The sequence below is a fragment of the Myripristis murdjan genome, chromosome 12 (genome assembly GCF_902150065.1).
Source record: "Myripristis murdjan chromosome 12, fMyrMur1.1, whole genome shotgun sequence".
In the NCBI taxonomy this organism is placed as follows: Eukaryota; Metazoa; Chordata; class Actinopteri; order Holocentriformes; family Holocentridae; genus Myripristis; species Myripristis murdjan.
Genome location: NC_043991.1, coordinates 8,972,506 through 8,987,144, shown reverse-complemented (window position 1 = coordinate 8,987,144; position 14,639 = coordinate 8,972,506). Strand labels below are relative to the sequence as shown.

Sequence of the window (14,639 nt, the reverse complement as noted above, 5' to 3'; positions counted from 1 at the left end):
ATATTCAGTGTTTAGGGTTAGGGTTAAAGCAAGTGAAAAAAAATCTGGCTTTGGGGAAACTTGTTCCGAATGCAGGCTCAGATGTCTCATGATTTTTTTCTGGGAACAAGTACAAATGAGACACAATAAGGCGGATCACTAGTATTGAGAAAATGTCATAAGATCCAACACAAATCTTGGGATGGTTTAACACTGAAAAAGAAGACAAAATATATGTATATAGAAATGTATAAAACAAGATTTGAGGACTGAACATGAGACCGAATTAATTGACAGAGTGGATTTTTGCAGTGTGCTGCTTCTACATACTGTCATCACCATGTCTTGAGATGTCTTAAGCGGTCAAAATAACTCCAGAAAAGATGTCTGGAGACATTTCTGTACATCAAGATGTGCAGAAAGAAATGTTCACACTAAACTTGAAGACCTAAAGTGCTTGTCTTCAGGTATGAAAGTGACACAAGAGACACATTTTCTTTATCTTTAAGACACTTAGGATATATCTTAGGACACATCCCTTTGTCTTGAGACACAGTTTCACGTCCTGAAGATGTCCAGTTTAACTGACGTCTTTTTCTTCTTTTGTTTGTTTGTTTTAATTAAAATGAAAATGAAAATGTCCATCTTGCTTGACCTAATCTCATCTGTGCGATACTTGTGAACATTTTTGTACATATTTCTACATATTAAAATTGCACCTCTATTCATATTTAATGGCATATTTCTGTGTTTCCTCCACCGGTAAATATGAGATTGTGGGTAGCTGAGAATTTTTCATGCCCTGCACATATGGTTTTGCACTGGATAGTGATTTTGTAGATCTCAGAACTGCCAAACATCTGTTATTCTGTCAAAATTCATCATAATCACAATTGTTTCAACGCAACAGGAGCTCTGCATTACAATGACAAAGACACAGCTTCTCTTATCTTTAATATGCTCTGTTTTTGTGTTATTATCTAAATTATTATTTTTTTCCCCGGGTGGTAGCATACTTTTATTTTTGATTGTAGAAGTTTGAAAAAACCTTATATAAAACATGTACAATTGGATTATTAAGATTCCTAGGTCCTATCAATCATGCCATGCAGAGTAAAACATCATTTATGCATCCAAACAGCTAACTTTGACAACCAAGTGTTTATTTTGCCCATATCGAATGAGCAAAATGAATAAAAAAATGCAATGTAATAGTATCAAATTATTTAAATATTTGGGCATTTCCCATACTCCAGCCCCAGTAAAAGCACTTAACATCAACATATTTGACATTTAATGGGAACTTTGATTCAAAATGTCTTAGATTATCTACGTTTATAGCCCCAAATACTATTAAAAAATACTGTGTATATGCCATTGCAGGGCACAACTTGTTTGGTTGGTAAAGCATAGGGTTGACATGTCAAAGTTTCAGGCCTTTGTCCTTTTTTTAGGCTGCATTTCAGCTTTTCCTCTGCATCAGATTTATGTGTAGCCTAGTTAGTTATCTGTCTTGTCAGCACTGCACATTTAAATGAATATATAGCCCGGCGTAACCTTTTTATTGTGCCAAGACTTCGGTTTTCTGATTGAAGCCGCCGACTGAAAAATATGACATGACCGCTCTGCCTTCTCAGTGCACCAAGCTGGTTGTAGCTTATCACAAATGATGTGCTTGTTTTTTTTTTTTTGTTTTTTTTTTCTTTCTCCAACATGACTTCATATAAGGCTCCCTTTATTTCATCTCTCACCACAACTATATAATGGGTTTCTCACAGAAGATGGACTCAACAGTCTCTTTTAAAAAAATGGCACAGAGTCGCTGGTCTTCTAAATTGCATTGTCTGGCATTTAGACTTGATTTAGTGTTTAGCATTTAGAAATGATCCCAAATGTCAGTTCCTGTCTTTTTGTTTTATTCTCATTTTACTCTGGTCAGCCAACCAAATCTCACAAAGATTTCAATGTTCACTCAGAGCACTAGCCAGTGTAAACTGGAGATTAAAGACATTCAATATCCAATACCCTCAGTGTCCTGGGCATATTCCCAGAACTTGAGGTCGCTCACCATTAGATCTATTACCACTAATGCACAACAGCACCTCGACTTCTGCAGGCAGCTGAGGCAATTTGGAGCACACGCCTCCACACTTGTCAGTGTTTACAACTGCAAAACCATAATTTGTAGTGGCATCACTGCACTGCAAAGGAGCACAAAATCAAAAGCATATTTAGAAATTAAAAATCAATTAATCAATCAGTGCATCACTCAGGGCGACAAGATCCCATCCAACGAGGACATACACCGCCTCCGCAGCAAAGCACTCATCTCATCATCAAACATCCTCCTGCCATCAGGTGGTAATGCAGCACCTGAGCCTCAGCCACAGGGACGGAAGACAGATTTCAAGACAGATTACAAGCTGTTTGATCCAGCTGTCTGCATTTCAAACAGCCACTAAGAGAGGCAGCGGGCTGCTTTTTATGGACTTCTGACACCATAAGAGAACCTCATTGCTCAGTTTTTTTTTGGTCATTTATCACTTGAAGAAGCAGAGCAAGAGTATGAATGACTGTGGAATGTACATAAAAGGAGGAGAAAACTGTATATGGCAGACATCTTCACCTCTCTGGTTGTATCTCTAACTGGAACGTATTGAGAAATGACATTTGGCCTGTAATATGGTCACATCAGAAATTATGTTTTCTTTGTTACATGAATGCTTCAAAAAAGGTGCTTTTATCGATAGACTGCCACACAAAGCTCAAGGGAAGGAAACTATCTCCAAAATGGATGGGTGACATATTGACTTCTGGTGCATGCTGATACATATATATACATAGATAATACTGCATTTTCAAATGACATAAGCTATTCAGGCTATCTGTCAACTTAGCTATACGTTGCACATCAATCATGTATTTATCTTTTGTTGTGCTGGAGCATCAGCTCTGAATGTATATTTATTGTGTGTCTGGTCATGGAGTACATCTTCTCTGCACTATGTGAGATCCTGATGCACTTTGTCCTGCACCAGAGTGTCAATCATGTATTGTGTAGGCTAAATGTCTTTCAAGGTGTCAGCACCAATTAATCAAGAAGAATTCGTTTTGCATCCATTGAACTTGACAAATTAATGCAACTCTGATCCTGACTCCAATTATGCACCTGGTTAACTTCCATGACCCAGGGAAGCTCATCAAAACCACAATGTTAATTAAAGGGTGACACTGTGATTCAAAAATGCACACCTAAAATAAGATAAAATTAAAATTAAATCTTGTTTAGGACCGTCTGATCAATATTTCTGAGCATGCACACCTTCACTTCAAAGGCAAGATCAAGAGACCTAAGATCTGTGAGTTGTGTGTGGTGATCCCTTTTAATAATTTCACATAAATGTACAGCTATCAACATGAAAACTGACTAGTTTTTTAAGTGCTGAAATGTTTTGGGAAGTAATATGGTTTTATACAGCAGTAGTGTTACCATATGCACTCAAACCAAACATGCTGCCTTTAACTGCTGCTCTTAGTTTTTTGTTGATATTCAGGCCTTGCATACCAGGATATTTTACAGCCCCACAACTCTCATAATTCAAACATCTAATTCTAATCCGCATAAATTCTCCAAGGCACAGTGCACTGTATCAGTGAACCATGGCCGATTAACATTCATAGATAACTTCAGTAAGGCTAGCCGAGGCTGTCCTCCGGCAAACAACGACCCCGTACAGTGTTTTGTACAGCAGCTTATTATGACCTTTAGATACATTTTAAAGTTAAGTGACCTCTAGTGGTCATGTAAATAAGAACACCAGCTTGCTAGCTCCCTGACCTCATATTATGCTGGGTATACTCTCTGATTTTGGGCTTTCCCAGACAAAAGATACCCAACGTGCAAGAAATGTGCCGATATCTTTGGTTGTGGCTCCAAGATGGTGGTCCTATTTCTCACTGAAGAAGCGGTTCAAAGATAGGCGTTGTCACGGTCCTACGACCAAAGATAGCTGGGACAAAATCCTGATAGTGACAGAAATTTAATATAACCATCTCACAATGTGACTGCTGCTATGACCGACGTCTGCTAACCAACCAAAAGGAATGCTTCATCAAATGACTCACTAATCAACATGACCTTGGCACAACACCCAATGATGGAGGTAAAATGAGCAAAATGAAATGTTTGGGATTCAAAGAAGAAAACGATTTTTGTCCAAACATATTAATACCGCTATTAAAATAATTCGACTCTTGCATAGCTTCAAAGTTTGCCACTATAGCGGCCCAGGTGATGACGTACGCTGATGACGTTTTCTTGTTCTTGTGAGGTCAGCGACTCAAAGGTAAGTTCCTGTACCTCCCTGCATTTGGAAGATAAAGTGATTCCACGTCTAAATGACATGTCAGCTGCCACAAGTGACAACCAAAACAGACAATTTGCATTTTAGACATTTAGCTGTCACTTTTGTCTTTATAGATGATCATACCCGTCATCCTGCCTCCCAATCCAATGGAGGAGAAACAACAATTTATCAGGTAAGATTTTGTAAGGTGTCATTATGTCTCAGCACCAAGGCCTACACAGGCATTTCTTGTACTTGACAATCTAATTTGACTCCGGGGCCCTGTTGTTCACCCTTGGTTTTAGCATTCGTCTCAGGTGATTTGATCACAAGTGGACAGCTGAGACAGATCACCCTTCACACCTGGCATTATCATGTGTCTCCAGTGACCACTTGTGACTGGATTTGTGATCGACCTCAGATCTGTCAGAATTACCTCTTCCCTCTCCTTTTCTTTTCTTTCCTTTTTTTCCTTCCTCTGCAACTTACACTTAATCCTCCCTTCTATATTCCATGTTTTTACAATCTTTTACCCAATATTTCCCACTATCATCCTTATCTCTGGACCATTACAGTAGGGAAGCAGCTGTGCCCAAACTCTCTATTTCTTTGGATTACCCGATGAAGATACCGCCATCTCACTGCAAAAACAAACTTAATTCAAATTTGAATTGCAACTAGGTGTTCATTCGTGTTGGAGCATCTCAACTTGACAGACTTGAAAGATAAGCTTTACTGTGCACAGATGTGGCAATTTGCCTTCAGATTCACAAGCTGGTTACAGCACATCACAGTAAATCGCAATGCATACAATAATAAAGACACAACATACAGTACAGACAACAGTAACGAACATGGTTCCAGAGTGAACGGTGTTTATGAATTTGATGGAGTCACTGCGTAACACTGACCCTACACGTGCTATGTGGCTCAAGTTATTTTCAGTGATCAGATCATGATGCTTAGAGCTGTCCACCAAATGTGAACAGGGTCTGAATGTGCTGTTGTTTTTTAGGTTGGTGAAGTTCAGCAACTGCAACTGCAAATGAGGGCGCTAATGCAAATAAGCATCTCATAGTTACTGAGCACTGCCTCTTGTAATTCATATGACCTGTTGATGTACAGTGCACATTAATCTTTGCTTAAAAACACAATTTTTCAATTCTATTCAGTTTAATTCTTCATTTATTTATTTATTTATTTATTTATTTAGTATAATGTCCAAACAGATTTTGGCTCATCACATGAACCAAAATCTCCCCGATGAGCATGCAGATGGTGACAGTGGTGAGAGAGAGAGAGAGAGAGAGAGAGAGAGAGAGAGAGAGAGAGAGCAGAGTATAACACAGAATACAGGACAATGCAAGTTCCATATAGATGATGTATAGCAGTATTATCTGTGCTACTAATAATAAAGAATAATTATCCATGTAAAAATATGCTTGCACACACACACACACACACACACACAGAAACAGGGCTGTGTGCGGTTGAAGTTGAGTCACAACACTGAGTCACTTGATTGTGCCGCTGCATCTCCTGCTGCTGTCACCACGTTGCCACTGACGCCTTCCAAACCCCCCCCACACACACAGACACAGACACACACACACACACACACACACACACACACACACGTCACCACCCCGTCTCTCTCTCTCCATCGCCTCATTTGACTCCCTTCTGCTCCCCTCTCCTCCTCATTATAATTCTACCGGAGAGTAGCCGGGTCCTGTCCTGCGTCGCAAGCACTTCATTTCTTGTAATCAATCCCTGCATCAGATTCGAGTCACCATCACCAAGAGGCATTCTGGGTAATTAACTAATCGCCAGTAGCAATGTAACATTTACGATTAAGGCTCTGATCTTCACTGGTGATTAGTAATTTCATGTATTTCATACAGGGAAAGGAAAACAACACGGGCAGCAGATGAATATAGTCCAATAAATTGCAATAAAGGGCAACACATTGTTGTTTTTTTTCCTGTAACACTCCCCGTTATACGCCTCACACATCAACACTGATTCTCTCTGAGGCCTTTTACACAAACACACTGTAAGCGTATCTGTCAGATTCAGGTAAGAGATGGGAGAAGAGCTAATGGAAAGGTTTCTGTGGCAGCCCACTGGCTCAGTAAGCCAAGGTGCCCCAAATGTAATAATTACAATAATACGGTATTTATGATACACAGCATTATCCTAAACACAAGTTACAAAGTCATGCAGTAAAAATAAACAGTAAAAAAGCAGCATCTCTTTGTTCATTTGCCTCTCTCCACTGTGCTGCCTTACAAATGAATGCTTGAAAAAAAGAGGACTTCTCAATTTGTAGAAGGATATAAATGTGAATACATAAAGTGCATCATTTGGCAGTGGATGAATGGTGAATCATATTCTCTGTGTTCTGCTCACTCTGACTGCTCGGATCCCATTTCTTTTCCCGGCGTTTTGCTTTTACGTGATCATTCGACGCCCTGACATTTGCACGACTCGCAGTTGTTTTCCTGCGATTGCGATGACCTAGGAATTGCCATGTATTCTCCAGCTGCACTCACTGGAAATCAGTCTGCGTAATAGTGTCATCGTATGCTAAACTGCAATTATAAAGTAAATTGCTGCAGCTGAAACTTGGCTCCCAATACATGTTTATACCTTAGACGCTGTAATGCAATTCTACATGAAAGCTGAGTGTAAAAAAAAAAAAAAAAAAAGGTGAAAATGGTTCAAGTCAATCAAACTAACTCCACAAACCACTATGATCACTCTGTAGAGATACATTATATTTTATTTTACAGTTTTTGGTGTTTGTTTTTGTGCAGGTGACACTGTGTACATAAGCATGGTAGGGGTCAGGGGTCACCTTCCTAAAATGTAGAGCATGTCTTGTATCACTGCACTTATGTGGGAAGCAAATTAGCCGGTGATCCATTTACACCTCAGCCGTCTGGAACCGAAGTCGATAATGACCCAGGACCATTGCAGGGTTCAGAACGACGGACTGGAATGCCGATTAATGTGTTTTTACCCTGAGCTGAGGCACTGCATGGTGGTGGGACTTTAGGTCAGAGTGAAAGGGATAAACTTTATTGTAGCTGCACCGGAAATGCTGTGGATTAAGTGGATTGATCCTTGGAAAACCAGGCGCGTGTCGCCCATTAAGGGCACTAGGGTGCCGTCCCTCCTGCAACACTTATTTGAAAAATAAAAATGAAAAATCATTTTTATTGTGTTGTGTTGTGTTTAAATTTCAGCTGTTACTCTTACTTAATTCATCCATTATTACAGAAACATACAATGACAAACGAAAAAGCACTGCCTACCATCTTTGTCTGTGTGCTGGAGGGTGTACTTTTCTCATCCTGACAACGGTGTGTGTGTAACATGTTTGATTTTTCCTGGTGGCCCCTGATTGGTTGACACTGCTTGCAAAAAATCACCAGATCTGGGATGGAAAATTGAAAAAAATTCTATTCCCGTATTTATTGTTTCAGGTGTTGATGAGTGTCCAGAGTCTTTTGTTAAGTAGCGATAATTATGAAGTGAAAGCAGTTGCTAAGTCGGCACAAAATGATATTTAGTTTAAAAAAAAAAAATCACTAGACAATGGCAGCTGCGCGCGATGAAAATACACAGAACTACCTTGGGCCATAGCCCCACCTAGTGGAAAAGACACGCCACTGTCAAAAACGACACCACTCTTTCCTCGTAAACTGATAAAAAAAAAAAAAAAATACATGAATTGGGAACCCATCCTCGTCACCCATTTTTACATGTATATCACGCTTTCACACATCAAAATGAAATAAAAAAAGTTTGCCTTGTGTTTCGTCACAAGCACAAACTTTTTTTTTTTTTTTTTTTAACCTTTTGTGAAAGAGGACCTGAGCCCCTGCGAAAAGCTCTGTTGCGGAAAGGTGATGAGAAGACACAAGAGGCGAGCCGACAGGCTATTACACTCCCTTTGAATTGTTCTACTCAAGCCGTTTGATCAGGACTATTGTCAAGTATTTCACTGACATTATCAAAGCGCTGTGATGTACAGTCTGCGCCAGATAGCTCGGCTGAATGGAGCGGTGGACAGGGAGAGCGGGGAGACGGGGATGAAAATGGCAGCTTCAGGCTAGCGGTCCCGAGAGCTGCATTGAGAACAGTCGGCAGTTTTATCTCGTCCTTTGGTGCTTCTTTCACTTTGTTGCTTTCTTTTTGATCTGTGGCTCTTCCCTGCTTTCTCTGTGTGTCTTGTGCCTTGTTGTGTGTATGTCCATGTAAGCACGGCTGTGTGTGTATGTATGCATGTGTGTGTGTGTGTGAAACAGAGAGATAAGTTTTCGTTTACGTTTTCAAGTGCGCATTTGTGTGTGTCTGCGGGTGAGTGCATCTGAGTGTGACGTCTTTTCTGTGTTCGCCAGCGTGTGCATGCATGTGACAGAGAAGTGCTGCTCAGTGTATGTACAGTGTGTGTGTCTGTGTGAAGAAAGAAAGAAAGCGAGAGTGAGAGAGAGAGAGAGAGAGAGAGCAGAGCAGTGTGTGGGCGACCCGTCTCCTATCTCCACCTCCCATACTTCAGCTCTCCTGACATTTCCCTCTCTTCGTTTCTGTTCCTTGGCAGAGGGAGGAGAACAGGGAAGAGATTAGATATCGACTTGCCATGCCTCAGTCCAACTCCTTATGCTCCGAACTGCAGCATTTGTCTTCTTAAATGAGCTGAAGTGAGGGGATGCGCTTGGATTGTATGGAAGAGCGTTGGCGGGTGAGGGCTCCTCCAAAAAACGAAGGGATGGAGGCATTTCGTCGAGTGTGCCAAAGCCCAGACAACAGATGTCTTCAAGTTTAGGCTCCCGCTGGAAATAGTTAAACTGTAATTAGGCCCTTCAGCTCCTTTACCTTTCGTTGTTTTTCTCTCTTTTCCCCTCCTCTCTCTCTCTCTCTCTCTCTCTCTCATTATTTTCCATGTTGGTTTTAACAGGTGATTCCTTGATCAAAGTTTTATTATTATTTTATCAGTCCGCCTGCCATCATGCACTTCCTCTCTTGTTCCTCTCCTGTCTAATGTCCTCCATCCTCCTTCTCCTGTACCTCCCCCTCCTTTGCTTCCTACTCATACTCCTTTCTTCCTCCTCCTCCTCCTCCTCCTCCTCCTCCTCCTCCTCCTCACTTTCCCCTTTCCCCCTCCCATAACCTTTACCTCATTTCCTTCTCTGCCTGCACTAAATCAAAATGTAATTGCACTAAACGATTTTATTTATTTATTTATTTTACTTATTTACTGTTGATATTGAGCCTGTGCTGTTTGTGGTTTGATGTAATCCTCTGGAGAGCTGTTGCTTATATGTCAAGGTCAAACCTAAGTCAAACTTCTTAAGTAGTTGGACAAAAAAGTTGTATTGTATTGTACCCTCTCTTTTTCTCTGCCAAGTGGTAGCCTAGAGAGGATCATGTGTTAAGTCGTGTGTGTCCGTCTGTGTGTGTGTGCTTGTATCTGTCGCATACTACTGAGCCCATCAGCCTCATATTTTTTGTTCACAGTTATGACTGTATGTTCAGTGACCTCGAGGCTGCGGTGACTCAAAACCTTTGAAAAGCCTGTTTTAATACAGCAATGGTGCTTACGCCTCGGCTGGTTTTTCACCAAACTCAGGCCGCGCCTCCATATCTCCCCTGTATCTCTCCCTCTCTGATTCGAGACTAACCGCGGACACATGCACTCACACGCGAACAGATAATGTTGGCATTTTCACTTTGAGTTTGACATTCAGCATCTCCGGTGTTCTGGAATTGCTGCTGTCCAGATTTGCACGCCAAGGTAAGACAACACGCCTGGCAGAAATCTGCATTATACTCAGTGCACTCTTCTAGTTTACTTTCTTTCCCCTCTGTTCCTTCCTTTATTCCTTCCCCCTCACCGTGCATCTTTGTCCTTCCTTCTCCTCTAACTCCACCTCGTCCTGTTTAACATTTCACTACAAATCCCCCTCCTCATCCCGTCAATATCCAACCCAATATCACATCAAAGTGTGTAATGGAAACGCTGGCCCACCAGAGGAAACCGTGTCATAGTCAGCTTTTGCCTTGCCTTGGCGTTACAACTACACACAGGAGTGTAAACCGTTAGTTTCCAGGTCGAGCATTGTCAAGAAGTCTCCATCTAGGAGTCACATGACCACACCTGAGGCTGGGAGGAGAACACAAACACACCTGCCTGGGAACCGCCCCACTCAGGTGCAGCCACTTTGCTTGGATGAGAGGTTATGTATGCTGCCTTCTTCCCATTGCTCTTTCTTTTTGACCTGAGCCATGTTGTGTGTGCGTCCTGTAAGTGAATCTCTATTTGATATTTGTTTAAAATGACCATTTCTGTTGAGATTTGAGAAACTGCGTTAAAAACAAACACAAGTCTCACTTGGACTCGGACTTGAACTCGGGTCACTCACGGGGAAGTCCAGCAGTTTGACCCATCCTCTGCCCCACCTATCTCCTTATGTAGACTCTGTCACTCCCTTTATACTATCACAATACTGTTCATTCATATAACCATGTACTTTTTACACCTAAGTGACACAAAATGCGCCAGTGACAGTTTCCTAACATGGACCAGTGGGTCTATTACACACTTTAGCCTGCTACTGGGCTGCAATATCCCTCTCACTGTGCTCGCTGCTCCTTTTTGCTCCTCCATCCTTTCAATCCCCATCTTTTCTCCTCCCAGTTCGCCTGCCAGCCTGACCGTCAGGCTCAATTGCAGCCACTGGGCATCGTTCATTCCCATCAGCCATGGAGGAAATGCCTCCTTTAAGACATATGTGCTTGCATCGGATGGAGGCGTCCGAGCGTCAAAAACTGCAGAGGTTAAAATTGTCGATGGCTGAAAGACTTTGAAAAAATAAAAAAAATAAAAATAATAATAACAACAAAAGAAAGTTGATATTGATTAGTTTGTGGTGTACTGACTCAAGGCAATGATATTCAGGATATGCTGTTTTATTAAAAAAGGTCTGCACATTTTTCAAAGTGACAAACATATCCCACAAAGAAGATAATTGCAACCTGCTGTAACAGTGTCTGTGGCTGTGGTTTGATTCTACTGTAGGTTGATTCAGTTTAGCTTTTCTTTACATTTGTGCACACAGCAGAAAAACGCCGAAGCTAGGCTATATTTACACATATTGACGATTATGGTGCTAACGCTTTTAGCCTCGATTCCTCTCTCAAAACAACATAATCTGTGGAGCATCGAGAACATCACGCTGATACAACGCTGACGGCACTGAGGCACAATCCTGTGTGTGATGTGAGGATAAGCCTGACTGACTGAACCTGCCCGAGAATCCCAACAACCCACAGATCCTAAACTGCATCTAATGATCTTACCAAGATGGAGTGATGTCTTTAAGTGCATCATATGGTGTTGCCAAACATAGCCTGGCTCAATTATCCAAGCACCGCACCACAGATCACAGTAAAGATCCAGATGGCGCATTATTTTTAGACCAGGAGGAGAAACACTCTCAATTGTTTGCTGTTGAATGTTGTCAAAGAATGCACGCCGTTAGGAAGATAAATTCCTGACAGACAAATCCATTATGAGAACCGGAGTTGGTGGAACTTCTTAAAGGGATTAGAGAGTATTACAGCTTCTCATGGATTTTTGGATCTGCATAACTTTTGCTCTCACACAGCTCTTTGTTGGCGAGCCCCTGGTCTTTAACAGTAGATGGGTTCTTTTGCGAGTCAGTCTTTCTCTCAACTGTAGATTCGTTTATACGGTCTACTGCCCACGATGTGTTTTGCATTTTCCCTTTTTTTTTTGCACTGAACGTGGAGTCCTGTCAACCCTGTCTCTCACAGTTTCAAGAAATGAACACAATGTCTTCAAATGCAAATACTGGCACTGTGCATAAAAAATTGAAAATGATTTTTTTTTTTTTTTTTTTTTTTTTGCACCATGGGAAAACATACACAGCTTCAAACAGGTAGTAGTCACTGAAATAGTCCATTGGAAAGTAAGGACATGGATGTCCATGTGGTTCATGGCTGTGTAAGTTTAAACTCTGATGACCTGAGATCAATTACTGACTCCTGCAAAAAAGTATACCACCTTGAGTAGAGTCTTTTAGCCAAATTTTTTCAGTGTTGTTAATATTGAAGTCTGAGTCGCCTCCACATCCAAGTGGCTTCTCATGCTGGGGTCCTGAGCTCCAGTCTGGTATTGTAAGACCAGCAGTCAGTTGCTACAGCACTACCAAATATCTGTAAGTATGCCTGCTGTATCATGTTCATGGCAAGTTATGACTTGGCTAATCTTAAGGTGTCATAACCATGACCTCCAAAAATTTTAAGGTGTCATAACCATGACCTCCAAAACAAACAGCTACTCATTGAAGATGACATAAAAGTCCACTTATCACAATAGTCCTAACCTTGGCTAATGTCACGATGCCATGACAGAGACATCCCGGCAATGTCAGCTTTCAGGGAAAGTGACAACTGACTGAGTGACACTTCATGACCGCAGTCATAAGTGTTTATTAATATTCATGACACTGTTATGTCAGTCTTGTGAACAACTCTTCATATAAAGTGTTATCAGTTTTTCTTACTTAATCACATCATGACCAAAACCTAACCCCAACCTTAATCAAATTGTTTTAGTTGTCTAAACTTAAATGTAACCACAACCAAAGTGGTATTTCTTGTCAAAACTTAACCAGTAACTAACATAGTTACATGCATATCACCTGCATTTCAGAGTCTAAGCTCTTTTTAGAAAAACTGGACACTGAAGTTTAAGGTCCTCATTCTCATGTATTATGCAGCTCTGTAAATATGTTCACAGTCTGTTTCTGTTTCCTGCATGCTCATTAAACTTAGCAATCCAGAGTATATGCAGGAAGTCATATCCATCGCTGCAGCCATATTGCTGACATTAGCAACAGCCAAATCACAGCAAAGCAGCTACAAACAAGCTTTGCAAACAAGCTTTTGCGGTGCCAAAAGTTGTACTACCTAGAATTACTTCTTCCCCAAGCACCGAGTCCTTGTTTTGTCCTCAGTGCACACGAACATTATCATGGGGGAAGTGCCCTTAATAAATTACAAGCACACTAATTTATAGCCTGACATCTAGTAGAATCAATGGAGGTTTGTGGTTTCAAATGGTGAGCTCACAAAAAAGTGTGATCTCCATTCACTGGGTGTGCTGACTTCTTTTTAATCCTGTGAAACCCTTTTAAGGAACTTTCCCACAATCAAAAAGTTTGCCAGACTTTATTTCCCTTAAGTGTGTGTCCCCTGGAAGTGTCTTTCCCCACTTGAAGGCCAGATAAGAAAGTGACAATTTAGATTTTTTTTTTTCCAATTTCAATTTTTTGAAGGTTGTAATTTTAGTGTCAGTTTTTGAGACAGTAGAACAACTTATATATTAACAAAATAACAAACAAAATATAACAAATTATATTTTTTATGGGATTTCAAAGAATGACAAAGTTTGTCTGCTAATGTGTGGACATCAGCTTGAGTTGTCAGACATTATCAAATAGACAGATATTCTGTCAAGCTTGAGTTTATATGTGATTTACCAGTATCTGTCCTGTTGGCTAGACACAGTTTGAACCACAAAAAGTTACATACCAAACATTATGATACCATAACTATGCAGCTTTTATACCTAAAACCTAACCTTTCTATAACCTTAACAAAGCAGTTTTGGTGGCTAAAGGTGATGAAACTGGCTAAAATGCTTCCCAACATGACATACAAGACAATGTTGACTGGAATCGTATTTTTCAGAGACGGGGTTGGAGCAATATCATCACACAAAGTAAATCCCAGCACAAAACATTCTCAAGTTCCTTTGCAATCGACTGAAGAGCACGCGCTGTTATTTGAAACTCAATTTAGTCGCACTTGTTGCTCGCTCTGACCAGCTATTGTGGTGAAAATGTTCGAGGCCATCCTCTGTATGGGTGAGCTGCGAGGACACAATAGCAAGATAACCACTTTTACAATAGCCCCGGGTGCTGCCAACAGGCCCATCATGAAAAGTTCAAGTTTATTGAGAGCTCTTTATCGCTGCTACAGTCTCAAATGGCTTTACAGGCCCCACAGTTACTAGAAAAACAAAATTGACTTGGACCCTCATGACAAATGTTTTAATTGCATCCACATCCCCGATGAAGGAATGTGCTGAAACATGCCAGTTTTAACAAATAAATGCATATTTTAATCCACAACCAGAGTGTGCAAGTCCAACCGCAAACCCCCACCCTTTTTTCCAATCTTATTTGTTATTAAATTAAAAAAAAAAAATCAACCAAG

General features: G+C 40.8%; 1 protein-coding gene across 1 annotated transcript in view; it reads right to left on the bottom strand.

Moving 5' to 3' along the window:
- The window catches only part of whrna (whirlin a), a 153,350-nt gene that overhangs the window by 51,263 nt on the left and 87,448 nt on the right, over positions 1–14,639 (bottom strand). The gene's annotated exons all lie outside the window — the stretch shown is intronic.